Source organism: Dipodomys merriami, unplaced genomic scaffold (assembly GCF_024711535.1).
Source record: "Dipodomys merriami isolate MVZ:Mamm:240054 unplaced genomic scaffold, mDipMer1.0.p SCAF_217, whole genome shotgun sequence".
In the NCBI taxonomy this organism is placed as follows: Eukaryota; Metazoa; Chordata; class Mammalia; order Rodentia; family Heteromyidae; genus Dipodomys; species Dipodomys merriami.
In genome coordinates, this window is record NW_027203571.1 from 805,892 (window position 1) to 814,026 (window position 8,135).

The following is an 8,135-nucleotide window of genomic DNA, read 5'->3' on the forward strand; positions in this document are numbered from 1 at the left end:
GAGGAGTATTGGTGTGACCTCCGCTCTGAAGGCCTTGTTAGAATTCGGCTGTAAAACCATCTGGTCCTGGACTTTTCTTAGCTGGGAAGGCTCTTATTGCTGTGTCTATTTCAATGCTTGATATGGGCCTGTTAAGATGGTTTAATTCATCTTGATTTAGTTTTGGCAGGTCAATATTTGCTAGGAACAAGTCCATTTCTGTCAAGTTTTCAAACATATTAGCATAATGTTTTGAGAAGTATTACCTTATATTGTTCTGAATCTTGGTCGTTTCCATGTTGATCTTTCCATTCTCATCTCTGAGTTTTTTTATTTGGGTGTGTTCTCTTCTTTTTATGATAAGATTTTCTAAGGGTCTGTCAATTTTGTTAATTTTTTCGAAGAACCAACTCTTTGTTTTGTTGATTCTTTCTATACTTTTTTTGGATTCAAATTCATTTAATTCTGATTGAATTTTAATTATTTCTTTCCATCTACCGGATTGGGGTTTATCTTGCTGCTCTTTTTCAAGTTGGTTTAGATGAGTCATTAAATTGTTAGTTTCAGATCTCTCCAATTTGTTGATGTAGGAGCTCAGAGCTATAAACTTGCCTTTGAGTACGGACTTTGCTATATCCCAGAGGAGCTGGTAATTTGTGTGTTCATTTTGTTGAATAGCATGAACATTTGAATTTTCTTTCTAATCATTCTATGATCCACTCATGATTCAGCAGTGTGTTGTTCAGCCTTCATGAGATATTGCACTTTCTTTGGTGGCTTTTGTTGTTGAGTTCTAATTTTATTCCCTTGTGGTCAGAGAGAATACAAGGTATAACTTCAATATTTCTGAATTTAGACAAGTCTGCTTTGTGGCCTAAAATGTAGTCTATTTTAGAAAACGTTCCATGTGCTGCTGAGAAAAACGTGTATTCTGATTCTGCTGGGTGAAATGTTCGGTAGATGTCTGTTAAGTCTAGTTGATCTATGCAGCTGTTTAGATCTGCGGTTTTCTGTTGAGTTTTTGCCGGGTTCATCTATCTATAGGCAAAATTGGTGTGTTAAAATCCCCAACAATTAATGTCTTTGGATCAATATGGGATTTGAGGGAAAGTAGTGTTTTTGGATATATTTGGGTGCTCCATTGTTTTGCGAATAGATATTTAGGATTGTAATATCCTCCTGAAGGAGAAATCCCTTAATTAGTATGTAGCGACCTTCTTTATCTCTTCTCCTGAATATTAATTTGAAGTGTATTTTATCTAATATTAGGATTGCAACTCCTGCCTGCTTATGAGGGCCATTTGCTTGGTAGATTTTGTTCCAGCCTTTAACATTGAAAATGTTTTTGTTTTTAAGGGCAAGATGTGACTTCTAAAGGCAGCAGATAGAAGGGTCTTGTTTTTTAATCCAACTTGACAGTCTATGTCGCTTAATTGGAGAGTTCAGTCCGTTATCATTAAGATATAGGTCTGAGAGGTATTTGGGTGTTCCTGCCATGTTATCCACCATCTTGGGGGCTGCAAAAACTGGGTTCTTCCTATGCTTTTGGATTCTCAGTTTGGGTGTATTTTCTTGGCCTTTATTGTGGTCTTGTTGGTTTTCTATGTGTAGGACCTCTTTCAGAATCTTTTGTAGGGCTGGTTTGGTGGAGATGTATTATTTCAATTTTTCTTTGCTATCGAAGATTTTTATTTGGCCTTTACTTACGAAGGAGAGTTAGCTTGATACAGTATTCTTGGTTGATAGTTTTTTGTTTTTAGGGCATGGCATACATCATTCCAGGCTCTTCTTGCTTTAATTGTTTCTGCTGATAAATCAGAGATGATTCTAATTGGTTTCCCTTTGTAGGTGATTGATCTTTCCTTTTTGACAGCTTTAAGGATCTTTTCCTTGGTCTGAGTTGATCCTGTGTGTATTATAATGTGACGGTAGGATGTCCTATTCTGCTCTGGTCTATTTGTGATTCTAAAAGTTTCTTGTATCAGAATAGGCCTATCTTTTTTGCATGTTTGGGAAGTTCTCTGCTAGATCGTGTTAAACAAATTTCCTAGACCATTAACTTCCGATTCTAGGTGCTCCTCTATATCCATTATCCTTATATTAGGCCTTCTGATGGTGTCTTCCAGGTGATGGATAGATCTATCATATTTCTTGGACTTGTCTTGGATGGTTGTATGTTCTTTCTCTATAATATCTAGGCTGTCTTCAATCCCTGAGAGTCGATCTTCTGCATGGTCTAAACTGCTGTCAAGACTCTGTACTTTGTTTTTTATCTCTTTTCCTTCTAATTGGTCAGCTTTGATAGCTTCAAATTCTTTGTTGAAGCTCTGTTTTAGATCTTGTATGAATTTCTTTACTTCCTTAATTTGGTGTTCAGTGTTTATTCTCAGATCACTTAGTTGATTGGTTATGGTTTCTTTGGACTCACATTCCTTCTGTTGGGTTCCATTCAGCATTCCCTTTGTGGTCTCCCTGACTTCCTTCATCTCATTGTTAAAGGATTCCATGAATGCCTTTAGTGATCTTTGTGTATTCTCTTCCTGCTCTCTCAATTCCTGTATTTTCTTTGATTAGCTTCCTCCGGTTCGTGGGATTCCTGCAGTTCTCTTTGACTGTTCTCAGCTTGTTCATGCCATTCCTGCCTTTCTGTTTGAGTATTCTCATGCTGCTCACGCAAATCCTGTATCAGTCTTTGAGTAGCTTCCACACCCTTATGATATTCCTGTATAAACTTTTGGATTGCCTCCTCTCTCTCCCTATCACGTTCATATAGTGTCCTTTGTATGTTTTCTATCTTTTCATTTATCGTGTTTGCCAGCCGTGTTTGTAGAGCTATATGGGAACTCTCCTCTGGATTATTCATTATCTGTTCTGTCCCCTTATTATCAAGATTGGGAATTGAGATACCCGGATTTGCCATTTTTCTTGTGTTTTTCGGGCTTACTCTGCCCATTTGAGATGAAAATGTTCCAGTTTTGTGCTAGAGCACTATCTTAAGTCAAGCATCAACCCAAGTTTGAATTTGCACAGTGAATAGTCTACAGATACAATCTAGTTCAACAGATACATCTATTGAACATCAAACAACTATATGTTAATGGGCTTCGAACCGCAGAGAAGAATTTGGAAAACTAGAAATTATTAGGGTTAGGGAGAGATGTGGGTAAAAAATAGGAATAGATTGGTGTGGGGAGGCACAGGGAGAGTTAACTATGTCCTAATCTCAATGCAGGAAATAGGTTGGGTAGGATGCAAGTATAGAGAGAGAGAAAAGAAAGGGAAAGGGAAAAGAAAAGAGACCAGAAAAAATAGAAAATTAAAAATTAAAAATATTATGGAGATTCGAAAACAAACTATTTAGAGAGGAACATGAATATATTCAGAGAAGGGGAGGGACATAGAGAAGATGCGAAAAACTTAAAAATAAAAATGCTTAAAATATTATATAGGTTAAAGAGGTGGTACTGCTATTAAGGAATTTAAGTCTCAGAAGTTTTGAATTGAGTAATAAATTTGTGGATTAAGTGTGTACACAATGGGGGATAGGGTCTACTAGTTGACTATGGGTTTATCTGAGGATGTTCAGAACAAGAGTTAAGTCACATAAAGAAGAACAAAAGAGAGGAAAAGGTGAAAAGAATAAGAAAGGAAGAAAAAAAGGTCAGAACTTCAGTAGAGCTAAACAAAAACCAAAAAGCTAATTTAAAAAGAAAAAAAAAATAGAAAGAAGACAAGAAAAAAAGAAAAACGCACTTTCACTTATACCTAAATTAAAAATTATAAGAGGAAAAAAAGGTTACTGGAAAACATTTTTTTTCAAAAAAGGCAAAAATTAAAGATTAAAAAACCTTTTAGAAAAGAAAAAAAAATTATATAAGGTACCAAAAAAGAAGAAGAAGAAGAAGAAGAAGAAGAAGAAGAAGAAGAAGAAGAAGAAGAAGAAGAAGAAGAAGAAGAAGAAGAAGAAGAAGAAGAAGAAGAAGAAGAAGAAGAAGAAGAAGAAGAAGAAGAAGAAGAAGAAGAAAAAGAAGAAAAAGTTCTTTGATTTTTTTGGGGGGTAGGGGTGGGAAAAATCCTGTATCTCCCTTGTGTCTGTAACCAGCCTCTTGTGGAAGTCTCTGGTCTGCTTGTGGTCCTGTGGCTTGATTGGTTTCTTAAGTCAGTTTGTTGGAACAGGCAGAAAAATGCTCTGCTTTACCCAGGATTTTGAGATCCCCCTCCAGGTTAGTTTAATGGGAGGCTGATCTGTTCTGAGAATCACAGAAGATGGGGATACAGTGATGAGGCTAGGTTCTGGGTAGAGTTGAGGCCTTTCAACATACAGTAGCTTTTCCCGGGTGCTAGTTTGTGAAAACCTCACAGAGCCCAGACTGGAGCCATTCTCAGGGTTTCTGTTTACTGATTTTCAATTGATTGTGGTGGCTGCTAGAGGGAGGGGCAGCCTCTGGCTCTGATTACCCGGTAAGGAAAGCCTCTCCTATGGCTGGCGCCCGAGCTGGGTAACTTTTAACTGGATGGAGCTGAGTCTGGCAGGCCACGCAGCCATTAAATTCTTGTGACCTGCTAAATGACTCGTTTTATTCCACGGCCTGAGTTGGAGCTGGCAGCTCCCCTGAGCTTTGTCGGTATCCAAGATGGAGATCTCCGGTACTGGGGGCGCGAAGGAGTGGCCTTCCCTCCTCTGCTCCCTGAGAAGGAGTGAGGACGTTGGGCTTCTACTCATGCCCAGTCTTGGTTCCTGGGTCGTCTCTGGTCTGCAAACTGCAGGATGAAGATGTCTGCTCCTTGTCGGTTCTTGCTGATGTTGTGTAGAATCCACTCACCCACTGTGTCTGGCTCCTTGTCCCGGACTCTCTGTGGCTCAGGTATGGTGCCCTGCGGTCGCTGGTGGCTGCTGGTAAGCGCTCAGATGTCTCTTCTTGCCTGGGTTTCCCCTCTCTTGCCTAACTCTCTGTCCTGTGATGGCACACTTGTTGTGATTCTCTGGCTTAAGACTGTTCACTGGAACTCTAAAACTGCTTTCTATGGGAGAGCTTGTTCAGATTCCAGCTTCTCCTCTGCCATCTTCCCGGAACTCTTCTCATATTCCTGTACATTTAAAACTGGCTAAGATTATGATGCTCAACAAGAGTTTTATAGGCTATGAGTAGTCGTTAAATTTACACTCTAAGATTACTATATATGTCTCATCTCATCATCTGCATACGGTTTATACAATCATTTTTGTTCCTCGCTAACATATTAAGTAAGGAAGCCCTAAAGTTTTAACAGAAACTGTCTTAACTCTTTGCTGTTTCTTAATACAAAGATTTTGCAACTTCTCATTAGTAAAGTTTCTATAAACACTGAAATGTACATACTTAGTTGTATATGTCTGCTACCATAAGTTTTAATACTTTATAGAAAAGTTATATGACCTACCAAACAATCTTAATTTTGGCATATAAGCAAATTCTCAAAATTAAACATATTTAAAACATTAAAACTTAAAAAAAAAACTTAACACTTGCTGCAGTGTTCATTATGATAGGTGTCTTGTATAGAATAATTGAAATCCTCCTTCTACACATCTGTTGCACAACAAATATCTGGAATTATTTTGTTTTTGACATATCAATCTTGACTTTAGTCTTAAATGTGTGCTTATGTAAGAAATACATGCTTCTAAAATTTCACGACCATTCTTGTGAACTTACTTTTTGTTAAATTGTCTAGTTTAAGAAAATCAGTTCCACTTTATATATAAAAAATGTTCTGTGCTCAATTCAGCAGCACATACACTAAAATTGGAACAATACAGAGAAGATTAGCATGGTCCCTGTGCAAGTATGACATGCAAATTTGTGAAGCGCTCCACATTTTTACAATAACAGATGCTGGAGGGGATGTGGCCAGAAGGGAACCGTACATCATTCTTGGTGGGAGTGTAAACCTGTTCAATCACTTGGAAAGCAGTATGGAGGTTCCGTAAAAGATTCCACATAGAGCTCCTGTATGACCTAGCAATACCACTTTTGGGCATTCACCTAAATAGTCAGCAAAAAGACCATATTAAAATTGCCAATACAATTATGTTTACTGCAGCATTATTTCCCATAGCTAAGATATGGAACCAACCCCAATGCCCCTCAGTAGATGAATGGATCAAGAAAACGTTGTGAGTTTTGTGTGTGTGTGTGTGTGTGTGTGTGTGTGTGTGTGTGTGTGTGTGTGTGTGTGTGTGAATTCGATCATCCATCAGAAAGAACGACATCGCCCAATTTGTTACAGAAAAAATATATTAACTAAAATAATCCAACTCCAAAGAAACATCGGTCACGTGGTATCCCTTATTGGCAATAATGAATATACTTCCTGGATAAGTAGAAAAGGTCAAAAGCTATATGCATATGAATAGATAAGGTGATGTTAAGCTAAATGAACCCCAAGATAGGGACACAAGTGGTTTTTTTCTTGCTGTTGTTTCTAAAGTATTTATAATGTACGATGTGATTTTTTTGTTGCTTTTTATATGGTCCTCCCACACAGAAATAAACATTTTTTACAGTCAACCTTGAAAAGCCATCTTGATAGACCATTTCTGTAAGTGGTAGCAGAATATTATTGATGGCTTTGCAAGGATGCCAGATTGCCTCATTTTGAGAGAATTAAAACAGGAATTTAGTCAGTTGTTTTTGTATCATTAGGACAAACACCCATTGACTCTAGTCCAGGTGATCAATGCGGCCCAGAGAAGCTAATACATTAACTAGTAATCCTAGAGCTCTAAAAACAAAACAATAAAAATCTAGCAAAAATCTCCAGCAAGCAAGGCCAGTCAAAGCTCCTATCACAGTCTACATAAAGTCAGGCAAAAAACTGAAGCTGGGAGTCATTTAGCTGAAAACTAATATATTTATTATGAGCCAGGCTGAAATAAAAGACTCCTGAGAGAGGGTAGGAAAGACTGATCAGAGAGACTAAAATTGGTCACACAAACATTGGAAAATAGAATTCCTTATAAAACAAATAAATCATAGAAATCCTGTGCATGTAAGAACAACACAGCAGACCAATTCCAGAAATGCACATTTTCTTGGAGGTCAGCTTAATGAATTATCAATGGAAATTTTTGAAATCTTAAATATTTGACCCATGTGGAAGAAGGCCAATTGCTCAAGAGAAAGAAAAATTCATCACTCTGTTAACAGGTCCAATATCACATTAAGAAGTAATCAAGCACAGATTTGTAATAAAAAGAGAAAATAATTATTCAAAATGAGGGTTTCATTTGTTTTGATGTAAATGTTTTTGATTTAGGTGCTAGCGATTACCATACAATTGTTCCAGTCCCACAGTTGAGTTGACATTGACTGCAGTATTCCCACATGACAGAAAAGAGAAAATTTACAAATGTCAGATCAAATGAGTTGAGGATGAAGTGTTCTAATAGTAATATCTGAGGTTTAGACACAGGTGAAGAGGTGGATTTTCTTTTATAAAAATCCCCCATTTTTAGCCTGGTGACAGTGGCTCACAGCTGTAATCCTAGCTACTCAGGAAGCTAAGATCTGAGGACTGCTGTTCAAAGCCAACTTGGGAAGGAAAGTCCCTGAGACTCATCTCCATTTAACCACCAGAAAACCAGAAGTGGCAATGTGGTTCAAAAGGTAGAGCATTAACCTTGAGTTGAAGAGCTCAGGGACAGTGCCCAAGCGCAGACATCAAGCCCCTCGACCACCACCACCAACAACAACAAAAAGTCTCCCTTTTCTTGGACTGCCTACAGCTTTTCCTAACATTCAACAAAGAAGACATTTTATTACTCACTACAGATAAGTTCTATTCTAGCTGTTGCAAATAGAAAGATTTTGTATCTTATGTCAAAAGGTTCATATTTGGGGAAACAAATACCAGCAGTGATAACTTTTTTTCCAGTCCTTAATCTCTGGGCCTGGGCTCTGAACATAGTTATACTGGTAGCTTTAATGTGAGCTTGTTTGTTATTTATTGGATTGCTGCCCATGAGAAGAATTACTGGGTCACAAGGGAGATCTGTTTAGTCTTTCCCAAAAAGTCCGTACTGCACTTCAGAATAGTTGAACAAATTTTATTTCCCACCAACAGTGTAATAGAGTTCCCATTTGTCTACATCCTCATTAGCATTTGCTATTTTC

General features: G+C 37.7%; 1 non-coding gene across 1 annotated transcript; it reads left to right on the plus strand.

Moving 5' to 3' along the window:
* The first annotated feature begins 5,735 nt into the window (after nt 1–5,735).
* Nucleotides 5,736–5,842, plus strand: LOC138834499 (U6 spliceosomal RNA). Its single transcript, XR_011374150.1, has one exon. It is a non-coding gene; the product is annotated as a U6 spliceosomal RNA (small nuclear RNA).
* Nucleotides 5,843–8,135: the final 2,293 nt, after the last annotated feature.